The following is a 13,128-nucleotide window of genomic DNA, read 5'->3' as shown; positions in this document are numbered from 1 at the left end:
AAAATTTTTCAGAATGCTCATAGTATTGCATCAGTCAATGCCACTGTTTTGTCCTCAGAGACACAGAGGATAGGGAAAAAAAAACCCAAACTTCTCCTCATTTTGGCTTTACACTGCACCTTTTTTCATTTTTATGTAAATCACTCTCCAAAACCAATATGTCATTTTCTGGAAAAATGTCATCATGAATCTACAAGAGAAATGCGTTTTCAGTTGTGGGAAAATAAAGGTAGCAAAAGCTTTAAAGATCTCTGTGCTTTATGAAAATATTTGCCCTTCAAACCTAATGCACATTAAGGATGTATTAAAGTTCTGAGGACAGAAGGTAATAGAGCCCTAAGCCAAGACTGTTGGACTTTAATTTTGTCAGAAGTAGTGGGTGCCAATGTAATTTTGGTGGTGTTCACCATCTTTTCCCAATCCAATGGTAACACACATTTCTCATATGTCGCAGTAAAAGCCTAACCCTTATGTAAAGATTCTTAGCTTTTAAAAAATCATGTATTTAGAGAACTTTGTAACAAATGAGTTACATTTCATTTTGGTTCTGAAAAAAAATGGAGGGAGAGAACACTGGCATTTTCAGTCAAAAAAAAAGCTTGCTACTAAAGTCAAATTTAATTTATCAAGTAAACAGTCTCTACTCCTTCAGCAAATGTGTTTGCCAATCTACATGAGAACTCTGAACATAGTGGTCTCTCTAATTAAATATAAATTCATATTTATTCCTGAAATTTAGAGTTTGTTAAGTTATGGTTGAAAATGACAAGATCTGTTACTTTTGGGAAATGGCTCGAGTTAGGAGGAAGAAACAGACTACAAAATGAGGCTTTTTATAGAAGTCTTTCATCTCTAAGGTATCTCAAATTGTTTTCAGAAAAAAAAAACACATTGCTACATCAATCATATAAACCCAGAGAACCCTTCAGAGATGGCAACATGAAGTCAACAACTGTTCACAACTCAGTTCAAAGTGCAGAAAGGTTTATAGAGGTTGCTACAACCCAGAGATGGTACAGTATAAAAAAAGAATACTTTCAGGCTGCTTGGATATGTCAGCTGGAGTGTTCATGTGTGTAACTCTGAATTGAACTATCAGCCCAAATTTAAGTCTTTGGAGGATGGTTCCTGCATGTTTTCTTATGCTTGCTACAACACTGCTTTTATGAAATCTCCTACTTCCCAAGGCAGTTCCATCACCCATGGCCTGCAACACGACCAATGTGATCAAGGTTTAGCAACAAGATACATTGGCCATGTAAGAACAGATTCCTGGGTTTCACATTAATGGCTCTTGTTTTGATCTTATTTACACCCTGTAAATAAATTGCAAGAAAAAAAAATTAAATGAAGTGTCCATTTTAAGAAGAAAAATTAGATGAGAGCACTAATTCATTAGTACATTTTAATGTACTAATTCACACTTATCTATAGTTTGTATAGTGTAATGTTAGCTATGCTATGATATTTACAATAAAGCAAATGCTCTATAAACCCAAGAACACTATTTATACTTTCTTTTAACAGTTTTTTCCAAATAGGTGACAGATATAGAAGTGCATCTGAAAATTCCAAGTGTTCTGAAAATATGTTTTGATGACATCAAAAGAAATAAGCACATTCTTAAGCAGAAAGTCCACTTTAAGACGATAAGCATGATTTGTTGAATAGTTTATACTGCTCAGAAAGAATACTTTTCATAAATTATAGGGTTGATGCCTCATCTCTCAGTAGCAAATCAAGGAGGGAATCAGGACACTTGTTCCATTGATTCCTCATTTGCTTTTGGGGAGAGAGAGGGAAAACACAACACTAGCAGGAAGTAGCTTGCTTGGAAAAAAATTGAGTTAGGTGAAAAATTGGATCTAGAAAGCACCTAGGAAAATTTGATGTCTAAACCAGCAAATCTGGGCCCCTAATGCTGAGAGAAGAAACCCTGCTCATTTCTTGTTTCTTTGTGTCTACCAGTGAGAGCATAAACACCCTGGAAGTCAATATACAGCAGTAACTTCCACACCCAAAGAAATAATATTGACATGATTGTCAAGAATATGTTCTAAAAAAAGTTTAAGAGCATTCCTCTAAAGACAAGGAAATATTTCCTATTACTTTGTTCAAGTGAAGGAAAAAACCCAAAAAACTCTTGAAATCATCCTCAGCTTCTGCCCTGTTTCCCACAATGCCAGAAGAAACCATTGCTACTGACAAGGTAGACATTGACCCGACCTCTTTAAAAATTAAATTTCTAATTTGGAATCACTTTTGGAAATAAAAACAAAAGAACTAAAATACATACAAAAGGCATGAAATTTGTGTAAATTGTCCCAAAAAAGCAAATAACATTAAAATTGTGTAAAAATTGTGTTAAAATTGTATTTTTTTTCAGAATGTGGGAAAACTTATTCTCATTTGTAATTTCAGCCCAAGTCAATTGACATACTTGTGAAAGTCTCATTTCTTGTTCCAAGTAGCAAGCAGAGCAGGGCAGCTTAAGAACCTGTGTGTTTGTGTAAATGTGTGCACATGCATTATTACAGTAACAATGAACTGTAAAGAACCAGAGGTCAGTTAAGTGGCATAAATGTCTGTGAACATTTACACTTCACATGGAAACACACAACCTAGTCATATATTGCTGTTCTGCAAAAATCAGTTCCATTCTTTCCCATTAAGAATCATACAATTGCTCTGACCTCTGTGAACTTTCATAAATATGATGGATACATTACCTTTGCTTCCTTAAATATTTCTACCTTCCATTGAATTTTTTAATTTTATTATGCATATATATGCAATTTAATTTTTTTCCCATTTAATTATCTTTGTAATACCAGTTTCTCCTTCCTCACTGAAAGGGTTAAACTTGTTGCTCCGACCCAAAACCACAGTGTACAGTGTTTACAAGAGCTACATTCTAATCCAAAACTAAGGCTGAGAAAATTACTTCTTTTCAAAGCTCCTGCTTTAAAAAGGATAATGATTTCATCTGGTTAGAGATGTCTGTACCTACTTAGTTTATTGCAGGGAAGAAATTGCCTGTTCCCTCATGATAAGATAATTTGTCGCCTTGGAAATTAAATTATCCATTCCAGTTTACCTTGAGGAGGAATACTATATAATACCTATTTGTTCCATTACACCCTTTAAATCAGAAATATGCTTTACTCTACAAATATGTTCCATGTAATCAGAGACATTTAGACAAGTTAAAATAGCCCCTGACTGCAACTTAATTAGCCTCCAAAGTTGTCAATTGTGTAAGCCTTGGATCCAGTGGAACTAAAAGGATATTGAATAAATAATTTCTTTTAAAGAATAAAACTAAGCCTGCAGTATATTTTAAAGATAGCTTTTTATATTTTTTTCCATTCTAATACTCACGGAAAGCCATATAGGCTACACATCTTCACTCCATCAAACCAGAACAACATTTCTAGGTATCATTAAAAGATGGAACAAGATTAAACTCATTTTTCACCTAATACTTTAAATTCTATCAGGGATTAAAGATTATAAGTATGTGGCTAATGTGGGGTTTTTCCTGCTTCTGCCAGACTGTGCTTAAATACATAAATATGGTCTTTTTTTCAGAGACATTAGTTTATAAAATTACCATTTCTCAATCAGTTTTGAAGTCCAAGCTGAGTTAAGGGGTTTTAATATTTAAAACCTGCTATTACAAACCCACACAGTAATTAGGAATGCCCATAGTTCTAGGCCAGGGAGAACACATCAGAAATTCTGGGTAGGGCATGGTAGGACACAGCTCTCAAGGCACTGTTAGACAATAGGCTCTGCAAACAGCTTCTGAATCCTCCATGAAGCTCATCTCTGGAACCACATAATCCAAGTGATTCATTAACTTCTTACAGACAGAAATTTGAAATAAAAAGGAAAAGAAAAAAGGCTAAGAAAATTAGATTTTTCCATAGCATATTTTTTCCAGCCTTTGAGTAATGATGAAGAGAAACTGGTCTTGTGATGGTGATAATGGATTAGGAAACAAAGCCTTGTGCTCTCTGCTCTGACACAGGCTCTGCGCCTGACCTTCAATGAATTGTAAAATCCCAGGGTTCCTCTTTCTCCTCTCTCCTCTTGTGAAACCAGACAATTTTTGCCTACAGTGACAAAACTGTTCAGAAGATTAAGTAGATATTTATTGGATGCTTTAGATGAGAAATATATGTAACTGGCCACTTTATTTGAGGCTAAAATATGTTTATTTTACATTGAGTTCTAGAGATAGGAGTTTTCCAATAAGACTATTTTTTTCCTCCCCAAAATACTGGTTTGATACAAATGATCCTCCTCGTGACAGAAAAGTGGCTGAAGAAGTTTTAATAAGGGAGATTTTCAGGTTCCAGAGGATAGATCTTCATCCATCCTAGAACAACTGGGAAATGAGACCTGGTTTTCCCACTGACACAGATGCTTACTAAGCCCATGTTACAGCTAATAAAAAATGTATAATGGCCTTTACTATGACACTAACACTGAATTATCATGACCTTCCTTCACCTTATTTGTAATCTTGCTACTTTAGTCTCACCCACACATTAACAACTTCTGTATCAGATATATTTTTCAATAATCATTTTCCTGTTGTCTCATTTTGCTAGTACATATAGCATTTTGGAAAAGTTGAAAAGAATTCACAAATCCCAGTGGTGGGAAACAACTGATACACATGGAATGGGGGTTGGAAATGGGATTTTAAGTAACAAGGAGAGAAAATTCGCCTCCATTTCTAGATCCACTTATTAGTAAATTAATTATATTATTTACTAAGTAGAGAAACATTTACTGAGAGAAAATTCTGCATGTGAATAAAACATGATTAGATATTAGTAATTAAAATGGCAAAGTGTCTCCATTATGCTTCAAAAGAGCACTTAAGCAAGCAGGATGCAAGCAACAAAATTGCAAGGAATCTGAATTATTCCAACATCAAACGAATTGAATTAATTTATTTCTGGATGGCATAGTGTGTGCTCTCAGTAAACAAGGAGAATAAACTATTTGATTGAAAATCAGGAACAAAATGAGTAAAATCATCTTTTGACATAGAAGCTGTTGATCTGATATATTTTGTACTCACCAGCTATTGCATACCAGTGAGAAATATTGGTTGATCCAGGACATTCAGGACTTACTCCCAATTTTCACTGGTTCACTAGTAAAGGGGAATATTAGAGTCTTATAAAAGTTGCCACAAAATAGTTTTTTTAATGTGCATTAGCACAATTGTTTGCAGGAACATTCTCTTCAATAATTTATACTCTATAGGCAATATTAATGAACCTTTTGCTCAGCTGCATTTTTCATTTTAAACTGGGAAATGCTGCTTTGCCTTGCCTGTTCTGCTAATCCTTTAATATTGGTAGCATAGCCACCAAAAACACAATCCATGGACTTGGAATCCTTTAAAAAAACCCCAAAAAACCCCAAAACAAAAAAAAACAAAAAACCCAAAGATACCAGAAAATTATAATAAAAATAGGACTCTAGGTTAAGACTTTTTTTGTAATTTTTATTCCAGGAAAAGATGCACAGACATGACACAGTTAAATTTCAGTCCCAAGTTGTGGCTTTAGCTGTCTCTACTGTTCAGATGCAGTGGTTTGAAGTTCATTATTTTTTGTTCTGAAGCCACCCTGCTGTTCTAACCAAAGAAAAAGCAGGTCAGAACCAAGCTATTTAATTAGTGGAGAAGGTGGGTGATGCTTAAGCATGCTGCCAATTATTTTCTACCTATTTATAATTTTCAATCAGGGATAGATTAACAACAGAAGTTTGAAACAACATGCAGAAAATAATAATTCGTGGAAAATGGCTGTAAGGAGTTAATGTCAGTAAAGGAGAAGGCTAGAAAATAATGGATTATAAATTATTAAACATAAGAATACATCTTTGTTACATCTATACAGCACTCAAATCTGTTCCATGAATTGAATAGAAACAAAGTAAACCAATAGACTCCAGTGTTAAAAAAAGGCCACTGATGAGACCTGAAATGATGGAAGCACACAAAGGAGCTTACTAGCAGGTGCAATTTTTATTTTCCTGCTTGGTTCAGAGCTTGAACCAGGGTTTGTCTTTGTGATTCCACCAAAACTCCCCTTGTATACATAATGTAGGCCACTAAGTTTTGCATGATGACTTGCAGTAATAATAATAGTTATATTGTTCCCACTGCTTTTAACTTTCAAAAATAACATAAAATATGAATAACTCTATTGTAGTTTGGGTTTTTTTTTTATTTGCAATGTCCCTCTTTTGATACATTGCACAAGCTGCTGTACTCAGAGATGTTATTTTTAATTTTCTGCTCTTATTCTGAAATAATTCTAATCTTAAGAACTTTCAGTGTCCCATCTGGAGCAAAGAGGGATAGAATATAACATCTTCTGGGGAATTCTAGGAGTAACTATCTTCAAGAAGGGCTCTGATAATCAGAAATCAGGTTCCTGAGGTTCTGTAACTACACAAATTTAAAAATTTGTCTCCCAAAAGCTTATGATTTGAAATATACCCATTACCCAAAGACACCTGAAAACTTCAGATCAGCAGCATTTCAAAGTAAGCACCAGTGACTTCTGTGTTTCAGCTAACACCCAAAGAAAAGCATCCTTTATAGTAAAGAAGGGAGCTCTCCCATGACTTAAAGTATTTTGCAGTAAACAGAGTTGTGTTTTAATTAAGACAAAGAATTAGTATCAATAATTCACTGACTGGAATGCTAAACCAGCCTTTTCCCTGTTATTAATGAAAATCAGTTAGCTAGCAACAGCATTAATGAAATTTTCACTGTTTATCTGCTAGGTTAACAGTCTTTCTAATAGGTGGCTCAGTAACCAGAGCTATTAAAGGAACTATGAAGAACCTTAATTTAAAAGACTAATTAGTCCTAAAATAGTGAAGATTATTTTGTAGGAGTAGGGACTCAGGGCATAATGGCCTTGTCTATAAGAATTGAGAAGGGACATAACTGCTTGCCTTTAAAACCAAGATCAAAGACAACTTTTGTTTAGCTAGTGAGGTGTTTTCTTCCACTGTTATCATAAGACCCCTAAAATAAAGCAGGGAATTTGATAAAATAAATTAGGACTTAAAAGCCAGTCTGCTGGGAGAGAGCCCTCATTAAGGTTAAGGGGTAAATGGGGCAGTGATCCTAATCTGGTAAGGGAATAAAGTAATCAGGAGAGTACTAACAGAACTGGTTATCTGGGTTGTAGATCTGGGTTATCAGATTCAGTAATTTTGATATTCTGATTATTTATTTGACCGTTGAACTACACAGTTTTGATTCTTTCGTGGAAACTCTTTTTGAGTGAAGATATATTGTTCTACAGATTCGTGTATAAGATTCTATTCTGCCACAAGAGAAATGAAATAGCTCTGAAACACACAAGAGTTCCAGTCCTGAGTTGTTAAAACACTATAAATTCACTCACAATATATGTACAGGTATAGAGAAAGGTCTTCAGTAAGACAATGTTCATAGGAAGCTAAGGTATAAATGCTATCAGTTTTCATACACCTGCTCTGTTGACTTTTGCCTTCAAATCTTCATCTTCTTGATGACCAACCTATCCAAAGTTCTAAAAATAATTGAATCCCTATACTTAGAAAAAAAAATTTGCGTAGCTTGGAATGAAATCTAGTTTCTTAATGTAATAAGTATTTGTTGGAGAGTTTTTCATTTTATAATTGGTTTCAAATAACAAACATGGGTGGCAAATGAATCACTTCCTTATCCAATCAAAGTATGAAACCTTTGAAACTGCAAAGACACACATGGTCTAAAACCAGAATAATCATACAGGCTCTTTTCAATCAGGGTATTGTGACAAGGATCAAATTATCACAAAGTTAGGGACAATAAGGAACAAAGCACTTGCTCACTGGGAACACATAAAACACAAAGTAGTAAAGCCAAAACACATTCTAACATCTTGCTTTCAAATGCTTGTGGATTGACCTTAGGTTTTTCTCATGCATTTGATACCCATACCAAGCATTTTCTTGGGTATTCACTCTTGTTATACCTGTATCTGGTTTTGCTTCAACTAGATTAAAAGAAAATGTGTGTGTTGTATATATATATATTATATATATTATTATATATGTATAGTACTTATATATTATGTGTGTGTGTGTGTGTGTATATGTATATATATATGTATATGTATATATGTATATGCATAAGTGTATATTTAGATAGATAAATAAAATTCTTATATGTTGGCTCTGGGAATACAAAATAAAAAAAAATATATATATGAGCATTCTAGACAAATAGTTCAGACAGCAGAACAAGTATTTTCCAACATCCCCTTTTGAAACTAATCTTTAAAAGTGTTCTTAGGAAATACTAGAAAACTTTCCTGACCACCTGCCTCCCCAAAGGTGGCCTCTGACAATCCAGGGTAAAAATTAAAGAACCCTCACAGTGAACAGTTAAAAGGTGAGCTTCCTAAAAAAAAATTATATTCCTAGCTCCTAACATTGTCTTTTGCCTGAAGCAAGAAAAGTCATATCATTTCTAGATCCCTGATTATTTTTAAAACCCTAGTAACTCTGATCATTGTTACAATCTATAGAAACATCCTTTTCCTTTTCTAATCCAACTGAGCTCTTGACTCCAATAATATGTTGTGGCAATGACTTTTGTTACCCTATTGTTGGCTGAAAAAATAATTCCTTCTCTTGATTTTAGATTTGCTGTCTTTCAATTCTCTGAATATTTCCTTCCTCTGATATTATGTCAGAAGTTAAGTAGGAAGCCTGCACTAGTTTCTCTCTAAATTCATTTTTACACACAGCCTTTTTTACTTGGTTATTTTACACGTCTCATCTTGTTCACCTCTATTCTGAAGTAAACTGCTGCTGTCTTTTCAATCTTACTTCATATGGTGGTTTTTCCACTTCTCTAAGCATTCTTATTGCCAGTCTCTGAACCCCTTATATTTTCCCTATAGTCTTTTTTGGAATAACATAAACAGAGCTGAAAGCTGTGTTCCAGAGGCAGCCTAGGTTACAAATAGCATTATAATACCATCAATATCAATTTAATAAAAAATCCCAACCCTAGTTTTCTTTTCTTTGTTAACCATTACTGCTGACTGATGAAGGTTTTCAGCTGTTTGAGTTTCTCATCTGCTAGTCACAGCTACGGTACATTTCATTCCAGACGTGGTGTAATAACATTCATGGAATAACTTTCCTAATACCTGCTGAACTCACTGAATACAGTGGATATATTTTATATTTTTCCCCCATCATACTTTATAGTTGGAGAGCAACTGCACACACTGAACGTGGAACAACTGTGTTTTCCATTCTCTTTTGGAAGTCTGTGATGCCTCAGGCGCTTTTCAAGCAATATCCTTTTATTTCAAATAAAGAGAGACGATTGATCTCCTGGAGTAAAATCAGTTCTCTAGAGAGCATCCAAGCCCCTCTTTTGACAGTGGGCAGTAAAATGTACTGGTATTGACCACCTTCACATCATAACTCACAACTGTCATCATCTTCTTTTTGTGCAGTAAGAACTCAGACTGAACACTGCAAATGTCACGGAAATTGTGCCCGAAGCACAACCTCTCACCAGAGAGCTGTACACTGTCTTTAGATCTTAGGGGAGATCTTCCACTCATTTCTGTGTTCATGAGTTCAAACTATCCTTCATAAACCAAGCATGCTGCATTGCTTTCCAGACTATGGATGAAAAGCTTCCACTAAGGTCCTTTTTCTTGACACTTGAAGGAAACTATGCAGCATCTTGGAGTACAATTTGTTACTAAGGGCAAACACCTAACCTGTAGGATCAGGTAGAATATTTACTTGACTTTCAGAAGTAAAAATATTAAACACTTGTTACCTGTGGATGGCAGACTGATTTAAAACAGACTTAATCATTTAATCAAAGGGATTTAGAAAACAAATAGGGTCTATTGAGTTTATTTTACTACAAAACTCTAATGTTCACCTGAGATCATTAGTTTTGAAAAAAAATCTCTCACACCTTTGTTGAAAGTCTGACACTTATTCCTCTAAACTCCTGTTGTATTACATCATTTCATACAATTTTTTATATTGAATGGCAGATTCCTTCACAGCATTCTCGACAGAACCTGGTGCCTGCCTGACACACATCAGAATCCTGCACAGAGATAGGGGGATGCAGGTAACTAAGGGAGATTGCTTCATGGAAGTCCATTATTCATTCTCTGAATTTCTACCACCTTTGATGTATGAAGGAAAAACTAACCTGTGTGTAGGCTGACTTCTTAGAGCTGAAGCAGGAGTAAAAAGAGTCTGTGACCAAGTAGGAATGACTGTGATGAGTAATAGATTTGTCACTACAAGGGAAAAAAAAAAAGAAAAATGTTCCTGTAAAATTGAAATTATTGTACTGTTAGATGGGTAAAATTCTGTATTCCTCTACTAAAAAAGGTAGGGGCAACTATTTTTCTCCAACATTCTTTGTAGTTTGCACTTTTTAACGTGAAGACATAAAACTGTACTTTGAAATCAACTTTGAAGTCCTTCTGGTTTATCTCATATTTGAAGGCTCAAAGGTCCAAGTCCCTCCAAAGCCAGCCTCAGTCATATCTTCAAGGAGAGACACATTTCACTTGCACAGTCCACCAAATCATCCAAGTAACACAGTAAATGCCTTGAGATTGACACTCTTTGATCCCACTGAGGGGTGGCACAGTCCAGGCAGGGAAGTGGCATTGAGCTCCATATTTTATTTTTTTTCCTCCTATGACAGCCCTGTCTATATGCAAAGGCAATGAGTCTTATTTTATTATCCTAAATACAACACAACTTGAAAGGAAAGAACATAATTGCAGCCTATCAGGTTTTTTTTAATGGAAATCAGAAATCTAAATTATAATCTACATGTCTTTGCAGTTGGAGTTAACATTGCCCAAGCACTTCACACTGGTTTCTGTCAACAGCTCGTGCAATGTTATTCTGATATTCCAGTGTTTCAAACTAGTTTTGGAGAAAAAAAAAAACAGCAAAAAAGCCTTCCACTTCTGTTTCATCTATGGCCAGCAGTAAAACTCTTTGCTAGGTAGAATATTTGTTTCAAGATAAAAAATGATATAGAGCTGTTGGCATGCATGGGATTTTTTTTTTAATTTGGTTAGACAGTCAATTACACCAGGATCCAGTTTTATTTCACCACTGACCACGGCAAGTCTTTGACTTTAGGACTGGAAAAAGGTAAAATTTGGCTTTACTACACATCTATACCTGCTTTCTATATATTTTCTTTTTCCTTCCAGAAACAGAAATCCTATAATATTAGAATTGCTCTTTCTCATGATAGATGCTTTTTCTATAAAGGCCCTAAAGAAAGCATAAAACTCTTTATCTCCTTTTCTCAAATATGCCTGAGCTTCTGAATATTTATGGCCCTGTGGCTTGTCTATCAGAAGTTAAAGCCACCTGCCATGGACCAGAGTGGAAGAAAGCCCAATCTATAACAGTGAATTCCAATTCTGTCACAAACAGTTTTGTGATGTTCATCACATGGTAACTGAAAAAAACATCAAGCTCTGTCCTCCAAGTCAGTCACACACTCATTAAAATTACTTTTCAACACAGGACTTCCTTTTTAACCCCTCCTGCCTTCTGCTTGTTCTCGCTGCTAAGCAGGTGTCTTATTCTCACCCACCTCTTTTCACTGTAAAGCATTTAACAAGAGAACAACTGCTACTGAGGTGTTGCTAAATCTGGAAAAGCTTTGGTATGATGCTTAATAGCAGAAGAAATTTAAAAGTGCTATTGTGCACTCAATAGCACAAAGTTCTGTGTCAAGGTAAATGATAGGAAATAAAGAAAATGTGCTTAGGTATTTCTCCACACCTTTGTATTTTGTGCACATGGCATTTTAAATCTTTTTAAACAAATATAGAAAAACTTCTGATGATACAAATTTTCATTCAAATCTGTGAAAATACATATCCCAAGTAACAAATAGACCTATGTATCAATTTCATATTCACTCTACTTCATGTTTTATAGCCCTACAGCGTTTCTTTCCCACTAAGCTTTTTCTTCACATTTACACAAAGCATCTGACTATATTTTGTAGCATTAGAAAATAAGAGACTGATTCATCAATGCCTGGCACCATCTGTAGTCATTGTAGTTCTGCAAAATGAATGCAGATCATAGATCTTGCTTTACAGTTTTAAAGGCTCATAAATTAAGATTTTGAAAAATTGCATTCTTTTAAAATACTAATATATTTTTACATATTGATATAAAGAAGGTAACACAGATACACCATATCTTTGTAGGCCAGTAAGGACAGAAGCATTCAAAACCAGTGGCAAAGGTCCTTTTTGTCTCAAAACATATCAACAGATACAACTCACTATGTGAAATTTCATAGCCTTCCCATAAAACAAAACCAAAACCCCACACAAGAAAATTGAAATGAACCTTTGACAACTATTTAGCAAAATAATCCAGCTCTTAAAAATGGTTTTCTCTAGACATAAAACAATACATTCATACTGAATTTAATACCTTGCCTTCTTCTTACATTGTTGGTTTTCAGAATTCTTACCAAAACCTACAGCAAGAGTGCACAAGTGAGGTGAGGATGCAGTCTAAACTATATCCTTTCTGCAGGTTAACTGGAATCAGATATATTGGTAGTTTTCAGATAAACTTAAAAATATTTGTTTTATTGCTGAAGAATTATTTCTCATGGGAAGGCAGAAGAGGTGAATAATTTATCTGAGTGATAGGCAAGGGACAGGAATTGTTCCCATAGTGATTAGCAGTCTCTTCCTGTCTAGGACAGAAGAATAATCTGCTGCTGTGGATTGCCAGCCTCAGGCTTGTCATGGTCCACATTGCACTGTCTGATTTAAATAGATTGCTTTAGAATAGTGTGACAGCATCATAAAATACAGGAGAGATGACCAAGTTACTAATATGCTGGAGTATTATCCTTATGGGCTGGAATTTTCCAGCCCATTTCTTGAAGGCACCAGCCATTTCACAGGGGACATGGCAACACAGAGGGTGATGGAAGCATTAAACCAGTACTTAAAATTATCTCTGACTCTGCTAGGGGCCTGCAAAGAGGCTTTA

The sequence above is a fragment of the Serinus canaria genome, chromosome 4 (genome assembly GCF_022539315.1).
Source record: "Serinus canaria isolate serCan28SL12 chromosome 4, serCan2020, whole genome shotgun sequence".
NCBI lineage: Eukaryota > Metazoa > Chordata > Aves > Passeriformes > Fringillidae > Serinus > Serinus canaria.
This window is presented reverse-complemented; position numbering follows the sequence as displayed.